General features: G+C 36.5%; 1 long non-coding RNA gene across 1 annotated transcript in view; it reads left to right on the top strand.

Moving 5' to 3' along the window:
* The window catches only part of LOC141278017 (uncharacterized), a 49,289-nt gene that overhangs the window by 12,704 nt on the left and 8,650 nt on the right, over positions 1 to 27,935 (top strand). Inside the window, exon 2 of the long non-coding RNA XR_012330107.1 lies at positions 26,505 to 26,777. This is a non-coding gene — a long non-coding RNA (uncharacterized lncRNA). The remainder of the gene's footprint in view (positions 1 to 26,504; positions 26,778 to 27,935) is intronic.

The raw sequence follows: 27,935 nt of genomic DNA on the forward strand, positions 1-27,935 counted from the left end.
CCATTTGCATGGAATATCTTTTTCCATCCCCTCGCTTTCAGTCTGTATGTGTCCGTACGTCTGAAGTGGGTCTCTCGTAGACAGCATATATATGGGTCTTGTTTCTGTATCAATTCCGCCAATCTGTGTCTTTTGGTTGGAGCATGTAATCTATTCACGTTTAAGGTAATATCAATATGTATGTTCCCATTACCATTTTCTTAATTGTTACAGGTTTATTTTTGTAGGTCCTTTTCCTCTCTTGTGTTTCCCACATAGAGAAGTTCTTTTAGCATTTGTTGTAGAGCTGGTTTGGTGGTGCTGAACTCTCATAGCTTTTGCTTGTCTGTAAAGCTTTTGATTTTCTGTTGAATCTGAATGAGATCCTTGCCGGGTAGAGTACACTTGGTGTAGGTTCTTCCCTTTCATCATTTTAAGTATAACGTGCCAGTCCCTTCTGTCTTGTAGAGTTTCTGCTGAGAAATTAGCTGTTCCCTTGTCTTTTATTTGTCATTTTTCCCTTGTTGCTTTCAGTAATTTTTCGTTGTCTTTAATTTTTGTCAATTTGATTATTATGTGTCTCAGCATGTTTCTCCTTGGGTTTATCCTGTATGGGACTTGCTGTCCTTCCTGGACTTCGATGGCTATTTCCTTTCCCATGTTAGGGAAGTTTTCGAAGATAATCCCTTCAAATATTTTCTCATGTCCTTTCTCTCTCTCTTCTGTTTCTGGGACCCCTATAATGCGAATGTTATTGTGCTTAATATAGTCCCAGAGGTCTCTTAGGCTGTCTTCATTTTTCATTCTTTTTTCTTTTTTCTGTTCCGTGGAAGTGAATTCCACCATTCTGCCTCCAGGTCACTTATCCGTTCTTCTGCCTCAGTTATTCTGAGGTTGATTCCATCTTGTGTATTTTTCATTTCAGTTATTGTATTCTTCATCTCTGTTTGTTTGTTCTTTAAATCTTCTAGGTGTTTCTTTCTTAATTTTTCTAGGTGTTTGTTAAACATTTCTTGCATCTTCTCGATCTTTGTCCTCATTCTTTTTCCAAGGCCCTGGATCATTGTCACTATCATTGTTCTGAATTCTGAAACGTTTCCCTCTTGAATTTTTGGTCGATTTTCGACCTTTGATTTTTTTTTAGGGCAGGTTTCGTTTAGGGGCCTGAAATTATTGTTAATATTAAGTGAGCATTAGCGCTGGGTTTAAAGCTGCAGTTGTGGGAAACGGCCACAAGGTGGGAGCGTTTCTCCATTCCCAAATCTGGTTACGAGGGCAGTAGATCTTTCCTGGAAGTCGTGTTTCTAGGTTGTAAATTAGAATGGAATTTGTCAGGAAAAACCCCCATAAGTTTATGTCTCAGTGCTTATTGTTCGTTGTTTTAATGTATTTTTTCTAATCAGGGTAATGATTAGCATATTATTTGTTCTAAGTGTACACAGTCTGGTTCATTTGTACATTATATATATCTATTCAAGTACAGATCCTCTTTTCATGTAAATTAATACAGAGTGTTCAGTAGCCCTGCCTTGGTATGTGGTCGGTCTTTTTGATATATGTATTTTATATGTATTGGTATAGGTATGGTAATCATAATCTTTATTTATCCTTTCCTCCCACCTTTCCTTTTAGATAACCAGATTTGTTTTCTAAGTCTGTGAGTGTCTTCTCTGTGGAAATAAGTTCATTTGTGTCAGTTGTTAGATAACACCTATAAGTGATATGATATTTGTCTTTTCCTTTCCTCATGTTCTGTGATTATCTCTACGCCCATTTTGTGGTGCTGCAAAGAGCAGTGTTTCACTGTTTTCAATTGTTAATATTCCATTGTGTACATGGATCACTTCTTCTTGTGCATTCATCTGTTGACGGACATTTTGGTTGCTTCTGTTTCTTGGCTATTGTGAATATGGTTGCAGTGCAGTTTTGCCAGCCTGTGTCTTGTCATTTCTGGTCTTCTCAGGTGATAGGCCCAGCAGTGGGCCAGATGGATCGAATGATAGCTCAATTTTTACTTTAAAACGCAGCTTCTTTCTGTTCTCATTATTGGCTCTTACCACTTTACATCTCACCAGCAGCTAGAAGGTACACAGTTCTCTAAAACCTCTTCAGCATAGTTTTTGTAGACTTTTTGCTGATGGTCATTCGACTGGTGTGTGCTGAAACCTTTTTGTAGATTAGATTTGCACAAGTCTAATAATTCCTGATGTGGAGCTTTTAGCCATTTTCCTTTTTTAATTTTAAAATAGTGAGTAAAACTTAATTTTTCATATGATTTTCTTGAAAAATTTGCACTGTTTTGAGTTTTTTTGGCCATTCCCTCCCTCAGGACATTTTTTGAGGGCAAATGTCCTTTACAGCCCTGAGTCCTTGTGAATATTAAGTGACCCTTAGCTGTGGGTTTAAAGCCGCTGTTGCTGGAAATGGCCACAAGGCGGCAGCATTTCTACATTTACAACTCTGGGTGCATGGGCAAGAGAGCCTTTCTGGAAATCGTGTTAGTAGGCTGCAAATTAGAGTGGAATATGCCAAGTCAAACCTCCAACAGCTTATATCTCCTTAGTTCTTGTTTGTTTTTTAAATTTAATTTTTACTTTTTGTCAGAGCAAATTTGATAAAATATTGTGTTCTTTCTGGATGTACAGAATCTGGTTCATTATATCTATGTATCTATCTATTTATCTTTGTATCCTTTACCATGTAGGTTATTACAGAGTGTTGAGTAGACCTCTCTTGGTATTCCATAGGTCTTTGGTGATTATATGTTTCATATGTATTAGTATAGGGCTGTCACCCCCATATCCTAATTTATCCATTCCTCACACCTTTCCATTTGGTTAAACGTAATTTTGTTTTCTTAATCTATGAGTGTCCTTCTCTAGGAAATAAGTTCATGGGTATCAAGTTTTAGGTAACACCTATAAGTGATATCATAGGCTATCTGTATTTCGGTTTTTTTCTTACTTCAAGTTGTGTGATTAGACCCTTCTTTGTTGGTGAAAATGGCAGTGTTTCATTCTTTTCCATGGTTAATATTCCATTGTGTACATGGACCACTTCTTCTTTGTGCATTCATTTGTTGATGGAGATTTTGGTTGCTTCCAAGTTTTGGCTATGGTAAATATTGCTGCAGTGTAGGATTGTCAGCGTGTGTCTTTTTGATACTGGCCTTCTCAGGTGATGGCCCAGCCGTGAGCTAACCAGAACATAGGGTAGCTCAATTTTTACCTTTAAACGCACGTCCATTTTGTTCTCACTACTGGCTCTTACCATTTTACATCCCACCAGCAGGTAGAGGGTACACAGTTCTCTACAACCCTTTCAGAATTTATTGTTTGTAGTCTTTTTTGCTAATGATCATTTTGACTGTTGTGAGGTGTACGTTTTTGTAGATTGGATTTTCATGTCTTTATTACTTTTTGATGTTGAGCATTTTTCCCTGCCCCTTTTTGGTTAAAGAACAAAAAAAGAAAAGAAAAAATATGAGTAAAATATGCCTCTTGAAATTGTGTTCTTGAAAGGTTTCCCTCTTTTGCATTTTTTGGTGTGTTTTCGACCCCAGGAATTTTTTTGAGGGCAGGTGTGATTTACAGACCTGCAATCATTTTGTCTATTTTTTTTTTTTTTTTTTCTTTTTTTTTGTGGTACGCGGGCCTCTCACTGTTGTGGCCTCGCGGGCCTCTCACTGTTGTGGCCTCTCCCGTTGCGGAGCACAGGCTCCGGACGCGCAGGCTCAGCGGCCATGGCTCACGGGCCCAGCCGCTTCGCGGCATGTGGGATCTTCCCGGACCGGGGCACGAACCCGTGTCCCCTGCATCGGCAGGCGGACTCTCAACCACTGCGCCACCAGGGAAGCCCCATTTTGACTCTTAAGTGACCATTCGCACTGGGTTTAAACCTGCTGTTGCAGGAAACGGCTAAAACAGTGCAGCATTTCTCCATTCCCAAATCTGCTTACTAGGGCAACACAGCCTTCCTGGAAGCCTTGTTCCAAGGCTGTAAGTTAGAATGCAGTGTGGAGAAAGAACCCTCATCATTTTTTGCCTCATCACTTTTTGTTCATTTTTTTAAATTTAATTTTTATTTTTTATCACAGCATATTTGATTACAATATTTTGTTTGTTCTATGTGTGCAAGATGTATTTCTTTTACACATATACATGTATGTATTCATTCTTGGATCCATTTTTCATGTAGGTTATGAGACAATGTTGAGTAGTAGTCTTCTCTTGGTATTCCGTAGGTCTTTGGTGATTATAAATTTCACATGTGTTTGTATATCTTTGTTAACCCAAATATCCTAATGTATCCAGTCCTCACACCTTTCCATTTGGTTAACCATGTGTTTGTTTATTGAATCTGTGATTGCCTTTCTGTTTGGATATATCTTCATTGGTATCAATTCTTTGGTAATGCCTATAATTGATATCATAGGGTATGTGTCCTTCACTTTCTGACTTACTTCAAGTTGTGTGATTACCTCTAGACTCATCTGTGGTGCTGCAAACGGTATTGTTTCATTTTCTTCCTTGGCTAATATTACATCTGTACACGTACAAGGTGTTCTTTGTACATTGATTGGTTGATGGACTTTTTGGTCGGTTCAGTGTCTTGGTCGGTTCAGTGTCTTGGCTTTTGTAATTCTGCTGCAGTGCAGTATTGTTGCCTGTGTCTTTCCAATTCTGTCCTCTTAGGTTAAAGGGCCAAGAGTGGTACTGCTGAATCATATGGTAACTCAATTGTTTACCTTCTAAAGGCACCCCAATTCTGTTGTCCTTAGTGGCTGTTACCAGTTTACAACCCACTTAAATTTGAGGGTATGCATTTCTCTACACCCCTTCAGCATTTATTGTTTTTAATTTTTTACTGATGGTCATTCTGACCAGTGTGAGCTGATACCTTTTTGTGGTTGCATTTGCATATGTCTAATAATTACTTATATCAAACTTCTTGCCATGTCCTTTTTTTTTTTAAGAGTGAGTACAACTTACCTATACAAATTGTCTTTTTGAAGTATGTGCCATATTTTGAATTTTTTGGGCCATTACCTCTCTCAATACATTTTGAGGGCAGGTGTCATTTATAGCCCTGCAGTAATTGTGAATATGAACTGACCTTTAGCACAGTTTTTAAAGGTGCTTTTGTGGGTAACAGCCACAGGGCATCAGCATTTCCACATTCCCCACTCTGGTGGCTAGGGAAACAGACGCTTCTTGGAAGTAGTGTTCCTTGGTTGTAAATTAGAGTGGAATGTGTCCAAATAAACCCCCAAAGCTTATGTCTCCTTACTTATGTTTGTTTTTTATATTTAATTCATATTTTTATCAGAGTAATATTCCATTGTGTACATGGACCACTTCTTCTCTGTGGATTCATCTGCTGATGGACATTTTGGGTGTTCCAAATCTTGCCTAGGGTAAATAGTGCTGCAGTGTAGGATTGTCAGCCTGTGGCTTTTGATTCTGGTCTTTTCAGGTGATAGGGCCAGTAGTGGGCCTGCCAGGTCATATGGTAGCTCAATTTTACCTCTAAGCGCACCTCCTTTCTGTTCTCACTACTGGCTGTTACCAGTCGACATCCCACCAGCAGCTAGAGGGTACATAGTTCACTAAAACCCCTTGAGCATTTGTTGTTTAGAGATTTTTGCTTATGATAATTCTGACTGTTGTCAGGTAAAAGTTTTTGTAGATTGGATTTGCATGTCTTTATTAATTCCTGATGTTGAGCTTTCTCCATGGCCTTTTTTGTTAAACAAAAAAAAAAAGAAAGAAAAGAAAAAATGTGAGTTAAATATGCCTCTTGAAAGGTTGCCCTCTTTTGAATTTTTTCGTCAATATTTGAACCCAGGATTTTTTTTGAGGGCAGGTGTCATTTACAGAGCTGCAATTCTTGTGAATATTAAGTGACCCTTAGCAGTGTGATTAAAGCTGCTTTTTCAGGAAACGGTCAGCAGGCTGTGGCATTTCTCCATTTCTCCCCTCGCCTGTCCTTAAGTCCAGTCTCTACGTCTGCATCTTTATTCCTGTCCTGCCTCTACGTTCTTAATAAAATTTTTTTTTTTTTTTTAGATTCCACATATATGTGTTAGCATACGGTATTTGTTTTACTCTTTCTGATTACTTCACTCTGTATGACAGACTCTAGGTCCATCCACCCCACTACAAATAACTCAGTTTCGTTTCTTTTTATGGCTGAGTAATATTCCATTGTATATATGTGCCACGTCTTCTTTCTCCGTTCATCTGTCAATGGACACAGGTTGCTTCCATGCCCTGGCTATTATAAATAGAGCTGCAATGAACATTGTGGTACATGACTCTTTTTGAATTATGGTTTTCTCCAGGTATATGTCCAGTAGTGGGATTGCTGTGTTGTACAGTAGTTCTATTTTTAGTTTTTTTTCAGGAACCTCTATACTGTTCTCCATAGTGGATCTGTCAATTTACATTTCCACCAACAGTGCAATAGGGTTCCCTTTTCTCTACACCCTCTCCAGCATTTATTGTTTGTACATTTTTTCATGATCTCCATTCTGACTGGTGTGGGGAGATACCTAGTAGTTTTGATTTGTATTTCTGTAATGGTTAGTGCTGTTGAGCATTCTTTCATGTGTTTGTTGGCAGTCTGTATATCTTCTTTGGAGAAATGTCTATTTAGGTCTTCTGCCCATTTTCGGATTGGGTTTTCTGTTTTTTTGATATTGAGCAGCATGAGCTGCTTGTAAGTTTTGGAGATTAATCCTTTGTCAGTTGCTTCATTGGCAAATATTTTATCCCATTGTGAGGGTTGTCTTTTCATCTAGTTTATGATTTCCTTTGTTGTGCAAAAGCTTTTACGTTTCATTAGGTCTCATTTGTTTATTTTTGTTTTTATTTCCATTTCTCTAGGAGGTGGGTCAAAAAGGATCTTGATGTGATTTATGTCATAGAATGATATGCCTATGTTTTCCTCTAAGAGTTTTATAGTGTCTGATCTTACATTTAGATCTTGAATCCATTTTGAGTTTATTTTTGTGTATGGTGTTATGGAGTGTTCTAATTTCACTCTTTTACATGTGGCTGTCCAGTTTTCCCAGCCCCAGTTATTGAAGAGGCTGTCTTATCTCCATTGTATATTCTTGCCTCCTTTATCAAAAATAAGGTGACCGGGCTTCCCTGGTGGCGCAGTGGTTGAGAGTCCACCTGGCCTGCCAATGCAGGGGACACGGGTTTGTGCCCCAGTCCGGTAAGATCCCACATGCCGCGGAGTGGCTGGGCCCGTGAGCCATGGCCACTGAGCCTGTGTGTCTGGAGCCTGTGCTTCACAATAGGAGAGGCCACAACAGTGAGAGGCCCATGTGCCACAAATAATAATAATAAGGTGACCATATGTGTGTGGGTTTATCTCTGGGCTATCTATCCTGTTCCATTGATCTGCATTACTGTTTTTGTGCCAGTACCATACTGTCTTGATTGTAGTAGCTTTGTAGTATAGTTGGAAGTCAGGGAGGCTGATTCGTCTAGTTCTGTTTTTCTTTCTCAAGATTGCTTTGGTTATTCAGGGCGTTTCTTGTTTCCATACAAATTTTAAAAAATTTTGTTCTCATTCTGTGAACAATGTCATTGGTAATTTGATAGGGATTGCGTTGAATCTGTACATTGCCTTTGGTGAAGTAGTCATTTTGACAAGATTGATTCTTTCAGTCCAAGAACATAGTATATCTTTCCATCTGTTTGTGTCGTATTTGATTTCTTTCATCAGTATCTTATAGTTTTTGGAGTACAGGTTTTTGCCTTCTTAGATAGGTGTATTCCTAGGTATTTTATTATTTTTGATGTAATGATAAATGGCATTGTTTCTTTAATTTCTTTTCCTGATATTTCATCGTTAGTGTATAGAAATACAACAGATCTCTGTACTTTTTTTGTATCCTGCAACTTTACCGAATGCATTGATGAGCTGTAGCATTTCTCTGGTAGCAACTTTAGGATTTTCTATGTATAGTATCATGTCATCTATAAACAGTGACAGTTTTACTTCTTTTCTGATTTGTATTCCTTTTTTTTTTCTTATCTGATTGCCAAGGATACGATTTCCAAAAATATGTTGAATAATAGTGGAAAGAGTGGACATCTATGTCTTGTTCCTGATCTTAGAGGAAATGCTTTCAGTTTTTGAGAATGATGTTAGCTGTGGGTTTGTCATACATGACCTTTATTATGTTGAGGTAGGTTCCTTCTATGCCCGCTTTCAGGAGAGTTTTTATCATAAATGGGTGTTGAATTTTGTCAAAAGCTTTTTCTGCATCTATTGAGATGATCACATGGTTTTTATTCTTCAGTTTGTTGATGTAGTGAATCATGCTGAGTGATTTGCAGGTATTGAATAATATTTGCATCCCTGGGATAAATCCCACTTGGTCATGGTGTATGATCCTTTACATGTATTATTGGATTCAGTTTCCTAGTATTTTGTTGCACATTTTTGTATTTATGTTTATCAGTGATATTGGCTGATAATTTTCTTTTTCTGGGGAATCTTTGTCCGGTTTTGGTATCAGAGTGTTGGTGGCCTCATGGAATGAGGTTGGGAGTGTTCCTTCATCTGCAGGTTTTTAGAATAGTTTCAGAAGGACAGGTGTTAGCTCTTCTCTAAATTTTTTTTGAATTTTATTTATTTTTTTATACAGCAGGTCGTTATTAGTCATCAATTTTATACACATCAGTGTATACATGTCAATCCCAATTGCCCAATTCGTCCCACCACCACCCCTACCCCACCACTGCTTTCCCCCCTTGGTGTCCATACATTTTTTCTCTACATCTGTGTCTCAATTTCTGCCCTGCAAACCGGTTCATCTGTACCATTTTTCTAGGTTCCACACATATGTGTTAATATACGATATTTGTTTTTCTCTTTCTAACTTACTTCACTCTGTATGACAGTCTCTAGATCCATCCACGTCTCTACCCATGACCCAATTTTGTTCCTTTTTATGGCTGAGTAATATTCCATTGTATATACGTACCACTTCTTCTTTATCCATTCATATGTCGATGGGCGTTTTGGCTGCTTCCATGACCTGGCTATTGTAAAAAGTGCTGCAATGAACATTGAGGTGCCTGTGTCTTTTTGAACTATGGTTTTCTCTGGGTATATGCCCAGTAGTGGGGTTGCTGGATCATATGGTTATTCAATTTTTAGTTTTTTAAGGAACCTCCTTACTGTTCTCCATATTGGCTGTATCAATTTACATTCCCACCAACAGTGCAAGAGGGTTCCCTTTTCTCCACACTCCCACCAACATTTGTTGTTTGTACATTTTCTGATGATGCCCATTCTAACTGGTGTGAGGTGATACCTCATTGTAGTTTTGCTTTGCATTTCTCTAATAATTAGTGATGTTGGGCAGCTTTTTGTGTGCTTCTTGGCCACCTGTATGACTTCTTTGGAGAAATGTTTATTTAGGTCTTCTGCCCTTTTTTGGATTCGGTTGTTTGTTTTTATAATATTGAGCTGCATGAGCTGTTTATATATTTTGGAGATTAATCCTTTGTCGGTTGATTTGTTTGCAAATATTTTCTCCCATTCTGAGGGTTGTCTTTTCGTCTTGTTTATGGTTTCCTTTGCTGGGCAAAAGCTTTTAAGTTTCATTAGGTCCCATTTGTTTATTTTTGTTTTTATTTCCATTACTCTAAGAGGTGGATCAAAAAATATCTTGCTGTGATTTATGTCAAAGTGTGTTCTTCCTGTGTTTTCCTCTAAGAGTTTTATAGTGTCCGGTCTTACATTTAGGTCTCGAATCCATGTTGAGTTTATTTTTGTGTATGGTGTTAGGGAGTGTTCTAATTTCATTCTTTTACATGTAGCTGTCCAGTTTTCCCAGCACCACTTATTGAAGAGACTGTCTTTTCTCCATTGTATATGTTTGCCTCCTTTGTCATAGATTCGTTGACCATAGGTGCATGGGTTTATTTCTGGGCTTTCTATCTTGTTCCATTGATCTATGTTTCTGTTTTTGTGCCAGTACCATATTGTCTTGATTACTGTAGCTTTTAGTATAGTCTGAAGTCAGGGAGCCTGATTCCTCCAGCTCCGTTTTTTTCCCTTAAGACTGCTTTGTCTATTAGGGGTCTTTTGTGTCTCCATACAAATTTTAAGATGATTTGTTCTAGTTCCATAAAAAATGCCATTGGTAATTTGATAGGGATTGCATTGAACCTGTAGATTGCTTTGGGTAGTATATTCATTTTCACAGTATTGATTCGTCCAATCCAGGAACATGGTATATCTCTCCATCTGTTGGTATCATCTTTAATTTCGTTCATCAGTGTCTTATAGTTTTCTGCATACAGGCCTTTTGTCTCCCTAGGTAGGTTTATTCCTAGGTATTTTATTCTTTCCATTGCAATGGTAAATGGGAATGTTTCCATAATTTCTCTTTCAGATTTTTCATCATTAGTGTATAAGAATGCAAGAGATTTCTGCGCATTAATTTTGTTCCTGCAACTTTACCAAATCCATTGATTAGCTCTAGTAGTTTTCTGGTGGCATTTTTAGGATTCTCTATGTATAGTATCATCTCATCTGCAAACAGTGAGTTTTACTTCTTCTTTTCCAATTTGTATTCCTTTTATTCCTTTTTCTTCTCTGATTGCCATGGCTAGGACTTCTAAAACTAAGTTGAATAATAGTAGTGAGAGTGGACATCCTTGTCTCGTTCCTGATCTTAGAGGAAATGCTTTCAGTTTTTCACCATTGAGAATAATGTTTGCTGTGGATTTGTCCTATATGGCCTTAATTATGTTGAGGTAGGTTCCTTCTATCCCACTTTCTGGAGAGTTTTTATCATAAATGGGTGTTGACTTTTGTCAAAAGTTTTTTCTGTGTCTTTTGAGATGAACATATGGGTTTTATTCTTCAGTTTGTTAATATGGTGTATCATATTGATTGATTTGCGTATATTGAAGAATCCTTGCATCTCTGGGATAAATCCCACTTGATCATGGTGTATGATCCTTTTGATGTGTTGTTGGATTCTGTTTGCTAGTGTTTTGTTGAGGATTTTTGCATCTGTATTCATCAGTGATACTGGTCTGTAATTTTCTTTTTTGTATTATGTTTGTCTGGTTTTGGTATCAGGGTGATGGTGGCCTCATAGAATGAGTTTGGGAGTGTTCCTTCCTCTGCAATTTTTTGGAAGAGTTTGAGAAGGATGGGTGTTAGCTCTTCTCTAAATGTTTGATAGAATTCACCTGTGAAGCCATCTGGTCCAGGACTTTTGTTTCTTGGACTATTTTTAATCACAGTTTCAATTTCATTACTTGTGATTGGTCTGTTCATATTTTCTGTTTCTTCCTGGTTCAGTCTTGGAAGGTTATACCTTTCTAAGAATTTGTCCATTTCTTCCAGGCTGTCCACTTTATTGGCATAGAGTTGATTGTAGTTGTCTCTTAGTGTGCTTTTTATTTCTGCGTTTTCTGTTGTAACTTCTCCTTTTTCATTTTTAACTTTATTGATTTGAGTCCTCTCCCTCTTTTTCTTGTTGAGTCTGGCTAATGGTTTATCAATATTGTTTATCTTCTCAAAGAAGCATCTTTAATTTTATTGACCTTTGCTATTGTTTTCTTTGTTTCTATTTCATTTATTTCTGGTCTGATTTTTATGATTTCTTTCCTTCTGCTAACTTTGGGGGGTTTTTTGTTCTTTTTTCTCTAGTTCCTTTAGGTTTAAGTTAGATTGTTTATTTGAGATTTTTCTTGTTTCTTGAGGTAGGCTTGTATAGCTATAAACTTCCCTCTTAGAACTGCTTTTGCTGCATCCCATAGGTTTTGGATCATTGTGAAAAAAATTGTCATTTTTCTCTAGGTATTTTTAAATTTCCCCTTTGATTTCTTCAGTGATCCCTTGGTTATTTAGTAATGTATTGTTTACCCTCCATGTGTTTGTGTTTTTTACGTTTTTCTCCCTGTAATTCATTTCTAATCTCATAGCGTTTTGGTCAGAAAAGATGTTTGATATGATTTCCATTTTCTTAAATTTACTGAGGGTTGATTTGTGACCCAAGATGTGATCTATCATGGAGAATGTTCCGTGCGCACTTGAGCAGCAAGTGTAATCTGCTGTTTTTGGATGGAATGTCCTATAAATATCAATTAAATCTATCTGGTCTATTGTGTCATTTAAAGCTTCTGTTTCCTTATTTATTTTCATTTTGGATGTCTGTCTATTGTTGTAAGTGAGGTGTTAAAGTCCCCCACTATTATTGTGTTACTGTCCATTTCACCTTTTATGGCTGTTAGTATTTGCCTTATGTATTGAGGTGCTCCTGTGTTGGATGCATATATATTTCCAATTGTTGTATCTTCTTCTTGGACTGATCCCCTGATCGTGATGTAGGGTACTTCTTTGTCTCTTGTAACAGTCTTTATTTTAAAGTCTATTTTGTCTGATATGAGTATTGCTACTCCAGCTTTCTTTTGATTTCCATTTGTATGGAATACCTTCTTTCCATCCCCTCACTTTTAGTCTGTGTGTGTCCCTGGATCTAAAGTAGATAGCATATATACGGGTCTTGTTTTTGTATCCATTTCAGCCAGTCTGTGTCTTTTGGTTGAAGCATTTAATCCATTTATGTTTAAGGAAATTATCAGTATGTATGTTCTTATTGCCATTTTGTTAATTGTTTTGGATTTGTTTTTGCAGGTGTTTTTTCCTCCCTTCCTAATTTTTTCTCTTGTTTTGTGATTTGTTGACTAACTTTAGTGTTTGGATTCCTTTTTCTTTTGTGTGTGTGTATCTATTGTTGATTTTTGGTTTGCAGTTGCTATGAGGTTTTGATATAGCAGTGTATATATATAAACCAGATTCTTTTAAGTTGCTGGTCTTTTTATTTCAAGTGCATTTCCAATATCCTGCATTTGCGGTCTCCTCTTCTTAAAATTGCTGGTTTTAATATCAGATTTGTGTGCAGATGATTTCCCACCTTTACTGTATGGTTGCCTTTACCAGAGAGCTTTTCCATTTGTAATTTTCTTGTTTTTAGTTGTGGCCTCTTCTTTTCCACCTAGAGAAGTTCCTTTAGCATTTGTTGGAAAGCTAGTCTGATGCTGCTGAATTCTCTTAGCTTTTGCTTCTCTGAAGCTTTTGATTTCTCCATTGAATCTGAATGAGAGCCTTGCTGGGTAGAGTATTTTTGGTTATAGTTTCTTTCCTTTCATCACTTTAAATATATTATGTCTCTCCCTTCTGGCCTGCAGAGTTTCTGCTGAAAAATCAGCTGATAAACTTATGGGAGTTCCCTTGTATGTTATTTGCTATTTTTCTCTTTTTGCTTTTAATATTTTTTTGGTCTTTAATTTTTGTCAATTTGATTACTGTGTGTCTTGGCATGTTCTTCCTTGGATTTATCTTGCTTAGGACTCTGCACTTCCTGGACTTGGATGACTGTTTCCTTCACATATTAGGGAAATTTTCAACTATTATCTCATCACATATTTTCTCAGGTCCTTTCTCTCTTCTTCTGGGACCCCTATAATGTGAATGGTGGTGAGTTTAATTTTGTCTCAGAGGTCTCTTAGATTATCCTCATTTCTTTTCATTCTTTTTTCTTTATTCTGTTCCATGGCAGTTATTTCCAGCATTCTGTTTTTCAGTTCACTTATCTATTCTTCTGCCTCAGTTATTATGCTATTAATTACTTCTAGTGTATTTTTCATTTCAGTTATTGTATTGTTCATCTCTGTTTGTTTGTTCTTTAGTTCTTCTAGGTCTTTGTTAAACATTTCTTCTATCTTCTCCATCTGTGCCTCCATTCTTTTTCCAAGATCTTGGATCATCTTTACTATCATTACTCAGAATTCTTTTTCAGGTAGGGCCTGTCTCCACTTCAGTTATTTATTCTTCTGGGGTTTTATCTTGTTCCTTCATCTGAGACATATTCCTCTGCCATCTCATTTTGTCTAACTTTCTGTGATTGTGATTTCTGTTCTGCAGGCTGTGGGGTTGTAGTTCTTCTTGTTTCTGCTGTCTACCCTTTGGTGGATGAGGTGGTCTGAGAGGTTTCTGCAGGCTTCCTGGTGGGAGGGACTGGTACCTGCCCACTGGTGGGTGGAGCTAGGTCTTATCCCTCTGGTGGGCAGGGCTGTATCAGGGGGTGTCACTTATTGGGCAGCTGTGTGCTCAGGAAAACTTTAAACAGCCTGTCTACTGATGGGTGGGGCTGTGTTCCTGCCTTGTTGCTTGTTTGGCCTGAGGTGTCCCAGCACTGAGCCTACAGACTGTTGGGTGGGGCCAGGTCTTGGTGAGAAAATTGCACCCTCCCAAAGGGCTCACACCAATGACTACACCCCAGAACTGCTGCCACCAGTGTCCTTGTCCCCACAGTGAGCCATAGCTACCCCCTGCATCCATAGGACTCCCTCCAATACTAGCAGGTAGCTCTTGCCCAGTCTCTTGTGAGGTCACCACTTTTTTTCCTGGGCCCTGGTGCACATGAAACCCTGTGTGCAAACTCCACAAATGGTGTTTCTGTTTCCCCCAGTCCTGTGGGATTCCTGTGATCAAACCTCACTGGCCTTCAAAGACAGATTTTCTAGGGGCTTCTCCCATTGCCAGAACCCAAGCTAGGGAGCCTGACACAGGGCTCAGAACATTCACTTCTGTGAGAGGACTTCTGCTGTATAATTGTTTTCCAGTATTGCGGTCACCCACCTGGCATGTATGGGGTTTGATTTTATTGCAGTTGTGCCCCTCCTACCATCTTGTTGTGGCTTCTTTGCCTTTGGATGTAGGGTATCCTTTTTGGTAGGTTCCAGCATTTTTTTTTGTCAGTGGTTGCTCAGCAGTTAGTTTTGATTTTGGTGTTTCCATAAGAAGTCGTGAGCTCACATCCTTCTATTCTGCCATCCTATCTCCATTACTATGTTGAATAAAAGTGGTGAGAGTGGCCATCCTTGTCCTGTTCCTCATCTTAGAGGAGAAGCTTTCAGCTTTTCACCTTTGAGTATGATATTAGCTGTGGGCTTGTCATATATGGCCTTTATTTTTTGTTTTTTTATTGGTAGAATATAGTTTTCTATTGAAGTGTATTTGATTTACAATATTGTGTTCGTTTCTGCTGTACAGGAAAGGGATTCACTTATATACACACACACATATATATGTATACATATGTATATATACATATATATGTATGCATATATACTTTTTCATATTCTTTTCCATTATGGCTTATTACAGGATATTGAATATAGTTTCCTGTGCTATACAACAGGATTTTGTTTATCCATTCTATATATAATATTTTGCATCTGCTAATCCCAAACTCCTAATCCTACCATCCCCCAGTCCCTCCTCCCCCTTGGTAACCACAAGTCTGTTCTCTGTGTGTCTGTTTCTGTTTCATAGATAAGTTCATTTGTGTCATATTTTAGATTTCAGATATAAGTGATATCATATGGCATTAGTCTTTCTGATTTACTTTGCTTAGCATGATAATCTCTAAGTCTATCCATGTAGCTGCAAATGGCATTATTTCATTCTTTTTTATGGCTGACTAATATTCCATTGTGTGTGCATATAAATACATACATATATATATATATATCACATCTTTATCCATTCATCATTATTCATTATTGAGAAATAATGCTGCTATGAACATCAGGGTGCAAGTATCTCTTTGAATTATACTTTTGTCCTGATATATGCCTAGGAGTGGGATTGCTGGATCATATGGCAACTATATTTTTAGTATTTTGAGGAACCTCCATACTATTCTTTACAGTGGCTATACCAATTTACACTCCCACCCTGGTGTAGGAGGGTTCCCTTTTCTCCACACCCCCTCCAGCATTTTTAATGACTTTTTAAATGATGGCCATTCTGACAGGTGTGAGGTGGTACCTCACTGTAGTTTTGATTGCATTTCTCTAATATTTAGCAATATTGATCATCTTTTCATGTGCCTATTTGCCATCAGTATATGTTCTTTGGAGAAATGTCTATTTATGTCTTCTGCCCATGTTTTGATTGGGTTGTTCATTTGTTTGTTTGTTGATATTGTTGTATGAGCTGTTTGTATATTTTGGAAATTAAACCCTTGTCAGTCACATGGTTTGAAAATATTTTCTCCCAGTCTGTTTGTTGTCTTTTCATTTTGCTTATGGTCTCCTTTGCTGTGCAAAATCTTATAAGTTTGATTAGGTTCCATTTGTTTATTTTTGCTTTTATTTCCATTGTCTTTATAGACTGATCTAAGAAAACATTGGTACCATTTACGTCAGAGAATGTTTTACTTAAGTTCTCTTCTAGGAGTTTTATGCTCTCTTGCCTTATATTTAAGTCTTTAAGCCATTTTGAGTTTATTATTGTGTATGGTGTGAGGGTGTGTTCCAACTTCAATGATTTACATGCATCTGTCCAACTTTCCAAACACCACTTGCTGAAGAGACTATCTTTTCCCCATTTTATATTCCTGCTTCCTTTGTCGAAGTTTAATTGACTGTAGGTGTGTGGGTTTATTTCTGGGCTCTCTATTCTGTTCCTTTGATCCATATGTCTGTTTTTATGCCAGTACCATGATGTTTTGATTACTGTAGCTTTGTAGTATTGTGTGAAGTCTTGGAGGTTATGCCTCTTGCTTTGTTCTTCTTCCCAGACTGCTTTGGCAAGTCTGGGTCTTATATGGTTCCATATAAATTTTAGGATTATTTGTTCTAGTTCTGTGAAAAATGTCATGGGTAATGAATGTGATAGGAATTGCAATAAAACTGTAGATTTCTTTGGGTACTGTGGCCATTTTAACAATATTAATTCTTCCAATCCAAGAGCATGGGATATTTTTTCATTTCTTTAAATCATCTTCAATTTCCTTTATCAATATTTTATACTTCTCAGCATATAAATCTTCTATCTCCTTGGTCAGGCTTATTCCTGTTTGTTTGGGTTTTTTTGATGTGACTTTATTTCTTTTACTATTTTTTTTTAATTTTTTGCTGCATCAGGTCTTAGTTGCAGCGTGTGGAATCTTTTGTTGCAGCGCAGAGGCTCTTGCGGCACATGGGCTTCTCTCTAATTGTGGCACATGGGCTCAGTAGTTGCAGCCCGTGGGCTCAGTTGCCCAATGGCACATGGGATCTTAGTTCCCTGACCAGGGATCAAACCGACGTCCCCTGCATTGGAAGGTGGTTTGTTAACCACTGGACCACCAGGGAAATACCTTGATGTGACTTTAAAAGGGATTGTTTTTTCTGATATTTCATTGTTAGTGTAAACAAATGCAACCAATTTCTGTATGTTAATCTTGTATCCTGCTAAGTTGCTGAATTTGTTTTTATCAGTTATAGTAGTTTTTGTGTGGAGTCTCTAAGGTTTTTTTATGTTTAATATCATGTCATGCTATAATGACAATTCTTCCCTTCCAATTTGGATACTTTTAATTTCTTCTTCCTGTCTGATTGCTGTGGCTAGGACTTCCAGTACTATGTTGAATAGAAGGGGTGAGAATTGGCATCCTTTATCTTCTTCCAGAATTAGCAGGAAGGCTTTCAGCTCTTCACTGTTGAATATTATGTTGGCTCTGGGTTTGTCATAAATAGCTTTTATTATGTTGACAGATGTTCCCTCTATACCCACTTCAGTAAGAGTTTTTATCATGAGTGGATGTGAATTTTATCCAATGATTTTTCTGCATCTATTGAGGTGATCATGTGATTTTTATCTTTTCTTTTGTTGATGTGATGTATCACATTGATTTGCATATGTTGAACCATCCTTGAAACCCTGGAATGAATCCAGCTTGATCATGGTATATGATCCTTTTTATGTGTCGTTGGATTTGGTTTGCTAATATTTGTTGAGGACTTTTACATAAATATTCGCCAAAGATACTGGCCTGTAATTTTCTTTTTTGGCAGTGTCTTTGTCTGGTTTTGGTATCAGGGTGATGGTGGCTTCATAGAATGCCTTTGGGAGTGTTCCCTCCTCTTCAGCCTTTTGGAAGATTTTGAGAAGGATTGGTGTAAGTTCTTTGTATATTTGGTAGAATTCCCCAGTAAAGCCATCTGGTCCTGGACTTTTGTTTTCAGGGAGAGTGTTTTTGTTTGTTTGTGTAAATTACAGATTCTGTTTCACTTCTAGTGATTGATCTGTTCAAATTGTCTATTTCTTCTTGATTCAGCTTTGGTGGGCTGTATGTTTCTAGAAACTTGTCCTTTTCTACTAGGTTGTCCAATTTGTTGACATATAATTGTTCATAGTATTCTTTTATGGTTTTTTGTATTTCTGTGGTATTGGTTGTAATTTCTCCTCTGTCATTTCTTATAGTTTATTTGGGTCCTCTCTCTCCTACTTGGTGAGCCTGGCCAGAGGTTTGTGGATATTGTTTAACCCTTTTAAAGAACCAACTCTTGGTTTTTATTGGTTTTTTAAATCTCTATCTTATTTATTTCTTCTCTGATCTTTATTATTTCCTTCCTTCTGCTGACTTTAGGGTTTGACTGTTCTCTTTTTTGTAGTTCTTTTAGGTGGCAGGTTACATTGTTTGAGATTTTTTCCTTCTTTTGAGGAAGGCCTGTATCTCTCTGAACTTCCCTCTTAGGAAGGGAAGTTCATGTCTTAGGACTGCTTTTGCTGTATCCCATAGATTCTGTATGGTTGTGTTTTCATTGCCATTTGTCTCAAGGTATTTTTAAAATTTCCTCTTTGATTGCATTGTTGGCCCATTGGTTTTTTGGTAGCATGTTATTTCATCTCCATGTAATCTTTTTTCCCTTCTTTTCCTTGTTTGATTTCTAGTTTCATGCTGTTTTGGTCAGAAAAGCTTGAAATAATTTCCTCTTAAATTTGTTGAGGCTTGTTTTGTGCCCTAGTATGTGGTCAATCATAGAGAATGTTCCATGTGCACTTGAAAAGAATGTGTATTCTGCTTTAGTTGGATATAATGTGCTGAAAATATCAATTAAGTCTAACTGTTCTATTGTATCCTTTAAGATTTCTGTTGCCTATTGATTTTTCTGTCTAGAAGATCTGTCCATTGATGTGAGTGGAGTGTTAAAGCCTCCTAATGAGTGGAGTGTTAAAGCCTCCTAATATTATTTTATTCCTGTCAATTTCTCCCTTTATATCTGTTAGTATTTATGTATTTGGGTGCTCCTATATTGGGTGCATATATATTAACAAGTGTAATATCCTCTTCTTGATCCTTTTATCATTATATAGTGTCCTTCTATATCTTTTTTTGAGGTCTTTGTTTTTAACTCTGTCTTGTCTAATATGACCATTGCTACCCCACTTTCTTGTCATTTCCATTTGCATGAAATATCTTTTTTCCATACCCTCACTTTCAATCTATGTGTGTCCTTTGCCCTAAAGTGGGTCTCTTGTAGGCAGCATATTGTAGGCTCTTATTTTATTATCCAATATGCAACTCTGTGTCTTTTGACTGGTGTATTTAGTCCATTGACATATAAGGTAATTCTTGATAAATATGTATTTATTGTCATCTTAAAACTTGTTTTCCAGTTGATTTTGTATTTTTTCTTTGTTCCTTTTTCTTTTTGATTTTCCTATTGTGGTTTGATGGTTTTCTTTTGTATTAGGCTTGAGTACCTTTCTTTTTGGTTTTTGTGAATGTTTTTGATTTGTGGTTACTTTGGTTTTCAAGTATATTAACCCAAAACTCTTATCTATTTGCTTTAGACTGGTAGTCATATAGACTCAAACACATTCTAAAAAAATCTGTATTTTCTTACTCTCCTCCCCCATATTTTATTATTTTGATATCCTTTTTATATCTTCATGTTTATCCTTTTGCTGTTCATTGTGGTCATCACTTTCACACAAAAAATTTTTTATCTGTGTACTGGCTCTTTTAAGTGATTTACTTTCCAGTTGTGACTTTCTTTCCTATAGATTCTTGATTCATTTCTATTTAGAGAAAACATTTCTATATTTATTTCAGGATAGGTTTAGTATTGCTGTACACTTTTAGTTTTTCTTGTCTGAGATTCTTTCTCTCTCCTTCTATTCTAAATGATAATCTTGCAGGGAGAGTATCCTAGATTGCAGGTTTTTCCCTTCCAGGACTTTGAATATATCTTGCTACTCACTTCTGGCCTGCAGTGGTTCTGTAGAGAAATAAGCTGATAGCCTTATGGGGGTTCCCTTGTAATTAGCTCTTTGCTTTTCTCTTACCGCCTTTAGAATTCTCTCTTTATCTTTAACGGTTGCCATTTTAATGATGTCTTCATGTAGGTCTGTTTGGATTCATCTTCTTTGGGACCCTCTGTGCTTCCTGTATCTGGATATATGTTTCCTTCTTTAGCTTTGGGAAGTTTTCAGCCATAATTTCTTCAAATACATTTTTGATCCCCTTTTATCTTTGTTCTCCTTCTGAGATCCCTATTATGCATAGATTGGCACACTTTCTGTTATCCCATAGGTCTCTTATATTGCTTTCATTTTTTTTCTTTTGACTTTATTTCTGCTCTTCTGATTGGTTGGTTTCCATTGTTCTATCTTCCAGATTACTTATTTGTTCTTCTGCATTATTCAGTCTGCTGTTCATTGCCTTTAGCTCAGCTTTCATCTCAGCAAATGAGTTTTCTTATTTTTCTTGTTAGTTCTTTATAGTTTCTAGTTCCTTTTTATAGTAATCTGCATTTCTATCAATAGCCTTTCTTAATTCCTTATTTTTTTTATTTAGTTTTTATTTTGGCCATGCCACAAGGTTTGTGGAATCTCAGTTCCCCAACCAGGGATTGAACCTGGGCCATGGCAGTGAAAGTGCCGAATCCTAACAACTAGACCACCAGGGAACTCCCTCCTTGAGTATTTTCATTATCTCCTTTTTGAACTTGATGTCTATTAGACTGAAAATATCTGTTTAATTGTTTGTTCTTTCACAGAAATTCTCTTGATCTTTTAATTGGGAATGGTTCCTCTGCTTCTTCATTTTGTATCTCTTTCTCTGACTCTATGACTTTAGGAGAAAGTTATCTACTGTAGTCTTGAAGGGCTGTTATTTGTGGGAGCATCCCTGTGTAGCCTGTGTGAGTTTAATATTTTTGGTGTGAGGGCTGTTTTTAGTATGGATGCCTGCCATGTCTTTCCTCAGTGTGTGCTGGCTGTTATCCCCTTGATAGGGGGTGAGACTGCTGTTGTGATGACCAGAGACTGCACTGGCTATTGAGCAGGGACTCCTCTTTCCTCTGTGGTTATCACAGCCCTGTTGGGAGCAGGGTCTGCTCCCTAGTTGTTGGAGTAGATGCCCCCAGATCCATTTCTGAGCTTCAGTATAAGGTAGGTGGGATCACAGTGCTCATGCTGGGAGAGGAGTCACTGAGTATTCCTCATATATGCTCTTTATTATGTTGAGGTTCATTTCCTCCATACCCACTATGTTGGGAGTTTTTATCATAAATGGATGTTGAATTTTGTTAAATGATTTTTCTGTATCTATTGAGATGATCATATGGTTTTTATCCTTTATTTTGTCAATGTGCTATATCACATTGACTGATTTGTGGATGTTGAGCAATCCTTGCATTCCTGAAGTAGATTCTACCTGATCATGTTGTATGATCCTTTAATGTATTGTTGAATTCAGTTTGTTAACATTTTGTTGAGGATTTTTGCAAGTAAGTTCATTAGGGATATTGACCTTTTAATATCCCTTTAATTTTCTTTTTCTTTGACATCCTTGTCTGGTTTTGGTATCAGGGTAATAATGCTGTCCTCATAAAATGAGTTTGGGAGAGTTCCTTCTTATTTTTTGCAAGAGTTTAAGAAATTGCTATTAATTCTTCCTTGGATATTTGGTGGATTTCTGGCCATAGGTTCTGGTTTGTTGTGAGGTTTTTGATAATTGATTCAACCTCGTTTCTAGTAATTGGTCTGTTCACATTTCCTAGTTCATCATAATTCAGTCTTTGTAGGTTGAATGTTTCTAGGAATTTCTCCATTTCTTCTAGGATGTCTAATTTTTCAACATTTAATTTTTCTTAGTGGTCTCTTTTGTTCCTTTGTAATTCTGTGTTATCAGTTGTAACTTTTATTTCTGATTTTGAGACTTTTTTTTTCTGATGAGTCTAGCTAAAGTTTTGTTGTATTTTATTTATCTTTTGAAAGAGCCAGGTTTTAGTTTCATTGATCTTCTCTCCTGTCTTTTTAGTCTCTATTTCATCTATTTCTCTTCTGATTATTTCCTTTCTTCTATTAACTTGAGGCTTCATTTGTTCTTTTTTTCTACTTTCCTAAGGTGTAAAGTTAGGTTGTTTATTTGAGATTTTTTGTTCGTTTGCTTCTTGATGTAGGCATTTATTGCTATGAAATTCTTAGAAATGCTTTTTCTATACCCCTTTTTTGTAGGTTGTCTTTTCATTTTCATTTGTCTCAAGGTATTTTTTGATTTCTAATTTGATTTCTTTGTTAACCCTTGGTTGTTCAGTAGCATGTTGTGTAATCTCCACATATTTGTGAATTTTCCAGTTTTCTTCTGTAATTTCTAGTTCCATACAATTGTGGTCAAAAAAAGATACATGTTATGACTTTAATTTTCTTAAATTTATTAAGACTTGTATTGTAGCCTAACATAGGCTCTATCCTAGAGAATGTTTCATGTGCACTTGAAAACAATGTGTATTCTGTTGCTTTGGGATGGAATTTCCTTTATATATCTGTTAAGTCCTTCTGGTTTAACATGTATTTTAAGGCTAATGTTTCCTTATTGATTTTCTGTCTAGATAATCTATCCATTGATGCAAGTGGGGTATTAAAATCCCCTACTATTATAGTATTGCTGTCTATTTCTTCCTTTAGGTCTGTTAATATTTGCTTTATATATTTAGGTACTCCTATGTTGGAGATTTATATATGTATAACACACGCAAATGTTATATCCTCTTGTTGAATTAACTTGTTTATCATCATGCAATGTCCCTTTGTCTCTTATTACAATCTTTATTTTAACATCTATTTTTGTCTGATGTAAGTATAGCTATCCTAGCTTTCATTTGGTTTCCACTCGCATGGAATATCTTTTTCCATCCCTGTACTTTCAGTCTATGTGTGTCCTTATATCTGAAATGAGGCTCTTACAGGCAGAATATAGATGGTTTTTTGGTTTTTTTATTCATTCAGTCACTCTGTGTCTCCTGAATGCAGACTTCAGGCCATTTACATCTAAAGTAATTATTTTTTAAATAATTTTTTTAGAAATATTTATTTGTTTATTTTTCTGCACCGGATCTTAGTTGCAGCATGTGGGATCTTCGTTGCTGTGTGTGGGATCTTTAGTTGCAACATGTGAACTCTTAGCTGTGGCATGTAGGATCTAGTTTTCTGACCAGGGATTGAACCTGGGCTCCCTGCTTTGGGAGCACGGAGTCTTAGCCCCTGGACCATCAGGGAAGTCCCTGAAGTAATTATTGATAGGTAGGTACATATTGCCATTTTGTTCATTGTTTTCTGGTCATTTTGTATTTCCTCTGTTCATTTCTTCTTCTTTTGCTCTTTTCCTTTGATGAATTCTGTAGTGATGTGTTTAGATTCCTTTCTCTTTTGTGTATTCACTATAGGTTTTTTGCTTTTTGGTTACAATGAGGCTTACATATAACAACTAATATTTATAATAGTCTATTTTACACTGATAACAACTTAAGTTTGAATGTATTCTAAAGTTCTAGATTTTTTTACTCTCTCCCCCAACATTTTATGTTTTTGACATCACATTTTATCTTTGTATCCCTTAACTAATTATTTTAGTTATAGTTTTGCTACTTGTTTTTTTACCTTCAAGCTTTATAAGTGATCTTATATCTACCACTTTTGCAATATTACTATATTCTGAATTTTACTATATATTAACCTTTACCAGTGAGATTTACACTTTCGTGTTACTAATTAGCACCATTTTCTTTCACCTTAAAGAATTTCCTTTAACATTTCTTATAAGGCCAGTTTTTGGTGATGAGCTCCGTTAGCATTTGCTTATCCAGAAAACTCTTTATCTTTCCTTCAATTCTGGATGATAACTTCCAACCAAGAATACTCTACCCAGCAATGTTATTGCCTTCAGAACTTTGAATATATTCTGCCTCTCGCTTCTGGCCAGCAGAATTCCTGCTGAAAAACCTTCTCTTAGTATTATGGGAGTTCCCTTGTATATAATAAGTTGTTTTTTCTCTTAATGCTTTTAAGATTCTCTTCTTGTATTTAGCTTTTGACATTTTAATTATAATGTGTCTTGTTGTAACTCTCTTTGGACTCATCTAATTTGGAAACTTTGGGCTTCCTGGATTGGATATGTTTCCTTCTTCAGGTTAGGGAAGTTTTCAGCCATTATTTCTTCAAATAGGGTTTCTGCCCCTTTCTCTTTATTTGGGATCCCTATAATGCAAATGTTGATCTGCTGATGTTGTCCCATAAGTTCCATAAGCCATTTTCACTTTTTTTCCCATTTTTCTTTTTTGCTCTAATTGAGTGAGTTCAACTGCTCTGTTTGAGTTCATTGATCCTTTCTTCTGCTTTATCTAGTCTGCTATTGAACCCTTCTAGTGTATTTTTCAACTCAGTTATTGTATTATTCAGCTCTGTGACTTCTGTTTGGTACTTTTTAATATTTTCTATCTCTTTGTATTTCTGTGTTCATTTCATTCTTCTCCGGAGTTCAGTGAGCATCTTTATAGCCGTTTTGAATTCTTTATCAGGTAAATCACTAATCTACATTTCATTAAGGACTTTTTCTGAGGTTTTATCTCATCCTTTCATTTGGAGCCTATTCCTCTGTTTCTCACTTTGCTTGACTCTCTGTGTTGGTTTCTGTGCATTAAGTACAACAGTCACCTCTTCTATTCTTGAAGGAGTAGCCTCATGTAGGAGATGAAAATTATGGTTCAACCCTGCCTAGCTCTTGGTGGTCTCTCACACCACTGTGATTGTCCAAGTAGCCTATTTTATTTTTAGCAGTTCCCAGTAGCTGAGAGTGTGCCAAGAACTATCAGTGCCCCAAAGGGGAGAATCACAGTCAGCACCTAGATTCAGGCTGATTGGAAGCCAGACCCTCAGGTGGTACGTTGAGACAATAATAATGCCTCTCAGGGATCCCTGTCCGTCAATGCCTGATATCCAGTGTCTTGAACCACTGTATTATATATTTTGTCTGTTTTTCTTTTTGGTTGTTTCAAGCAAGAGGGTACATCTAGAGCCTCGTACTGCTTTTACCTGACAGGGGAAGTTTTCTCCCTCCATTTGAAAGCTCTCACTCCCTCTGAGCATTTAGGCTTAAAGTATCCTGTCCTAGATGGGTAGCTTGGGGGAAGTTTTGCTTTAGGGACTGGGATAATAAAGTTTCTCACAAGCTTATTTCCTCTGGTTCTTCTTGCCATTGTGCATACTCTGACCTTCGTTACTTCAGAGCAATAGGTGTGTATATATAGCTTAAGTTAAATCATCCACCATGAAGTCCAAAGATCTACCTAATAATGTATGCCTACCATATGTTTCTGAGAGACTTCATGGGAATCTGTGAACAGGATTTAGATATCTGTAGAGCAATATTTACAATTCAATGTAGGGCTATGTGGGTGTGAACTCAGGAGTCTAACTAATTTGAATCCTTACACTACTGAGTTATACTTTTTAATTTCTCTCTCAACTTTTTTTACCTATAAAATAGGGATTTTGAAACCTTTATTTCTAACAATAGAAACCATACCTCATAGGTCTGTTTTGGGGGGTTAAGTGAGATAATCTATGTAAATTGCTTAGCCCAGGGCTAGTATGCAGTAAGTATTCAATAAATGATCACCACCATGCATCATCATTTTCCTGGAGGAAACAGCATCATAATTCCATCTCAGTCTCATCCAGTACTTTCAGTGGAGCTTAAGTATGTACATATTTAAGGTATAAAACATTAACTCATGCAAATTGAACTTTATATAAGCTATACCATCAGTCACAATAAAATTTTAATTATAGAAATAGCTTATAATGCTTATATAATCACAAAATAGAACTTCTGGTTTCAGACCCAACTTGTAAAGAGCTTGGAAATCATCATTCCTGTCCTTACCATAAGAAAAAATCCTGAACAAAATGAAAATCAACAGTTTTTCTTAGCTCAACCAGAGAACTGAAATCACAGGGAAAACTGCCCCTCCAAAAACTGAAAAGACAGGCAAATAGAATCACAGCTTACTGGGAGCAGAAGCTGCTACGGCCAGTCAGTGGTAGGAATACGAACTAGTTGACAAATTATTGGAGACTGAGTGTGGACCAGCTTGAGAGGTAAAAACTATTGGGGCCCAATCTTAGGGGACTTTTGTGGGGTTTACCCCCAGAAGTTCCACCAAGTTCTCAGTTCTCATGATAAGTAAAGAAACAAAAATAAGGGAATTCCCTAGTGGTCCAGTGGTTAGGACTCAATGCTTTCACTGCTGTGGCCCAGGTTCCCTGGTCTGGGAACTCAGATCCCACAAGACATGCAGTACAGAAAAAACAAAACAAAGGAAGAATTATACTGGACTTTTTTTTTCTTTCAGACACCATGCTAGCAAAAAGAGAGTGGTGTGAAATATTTAGTATTGAAAGGAAAAAAAACACCAACCTAGAATTCTGTATCCAATGAAATTAGCCTCTAAAACTAAAGAGGAAATGAAGACTTTTTCAGACAAGCCAAAACTGTAGGAATCTTTCACTAGCAGGCCTGCCTTGCAAGAAATGTTGAAAGTTCTTCAAGAGATAGAAAATGATATGGGTCAGAAATTCAGATCTACATAAAGAATGGAAGAGAATTGGAGAAGAAATAAATAAAGGTAAAATCTTACTTTTTATAATTGATTTCCATATGCAACTGTTCAAGGTAATAATAGGGGCAATGTATTGAAATGATGGATAAGGGAAATGAATGACAGCAATGTTATAGGATGGCAGGGAGGAACTGGGAACACTTATAATGTACCTGTACTACGTATGAAACAGTATGTTATCTGAAAGTAACTTAAATTGGTTGTAAATGTATAAGGCAAACTCTTGAGCAGTCACTTAAACTCCTTTTAAAGAAGTATAATAGATTTAGTAAGAAAAGATAAAGTGGAATCATAAAATTCTCAGCTAAAACCAGAGAAGGCAGAAAAAGAGGAAGATTTTTAAAAGTACAATAAAGAGAAAACAGTTATAGTTGTATTAATATATACCATGTTCGTATCAATAATCACTTCAAATGTAAATGGTCTAAATACACCAGTAAAAGAGACAGTTAGCTAGGATTTAAAAAAAAAAAAAACCCAAGACCCAACACCTACTTTAATTCTAGACGCAGATTAAAAGTAAAGAAATGGAGAAAGATAAACTATGCTAACACAAATCAAAAGAAAACTAAAGTAGCTATATTAATTTCAGATAAAGCAGACTTCATAACAAGTAAAATGATGAGGGATAAAAAGGAGCATTACATGATAAAGGAGTCAATTCTCCAAAAAGACATACAATCCTTAACATGTCTGCACCCAACAGCAGAGCATCAAAATACATGAGGCAAAAACTAATAGAAGTGCAAGGAGAAACTGATAAAGCAAATACTATAGTTGGAGACTTCAACACCCCTTTATCAGTAATTGACAGAAAATCAGTAAGGATATAATTGAACTTAACAGCACCATCAATCAACTGGATCTAATTGTTAGATGACATATTCTATAAATATCAACAGCAGAATACACATTCTCCTCAAGCTCATAAGGGATATTTACCAAGATAGACCCAAATTCTGGGCCATAAGGCATGCCTTAATAAATTTTAAAGTATAGAGATCATACAAAGTATGTTCCCAGGCCAAAACAGAATTAAACTAAAATCAGTAACAGAAAGATAGATAGCTGGAAAGTTCTAAAATATTTGAAATTAAACAATACACTTTGAAATAACACATGGGTTAAAGAAGTGTCAAGAGAAAGTTAAAAATATTTTCAACT

The sequence above is a fragment of the Tursiops truncatus genome, chromosome 2 (assembly GCF_011762595.2).
Source record: "Tursiops truncatus isolate mTurTru1 chromosome 2, mTurTru1.mat.Y, whole genome shotgun sequence".
In the NCBI taxonomy this organism is placed as follows: Eukaryota; Metazoa; Chordata; class Mammalia; order Artiodactyla; family Delphinidae; genus Tursiops; species Tursiops truncatus.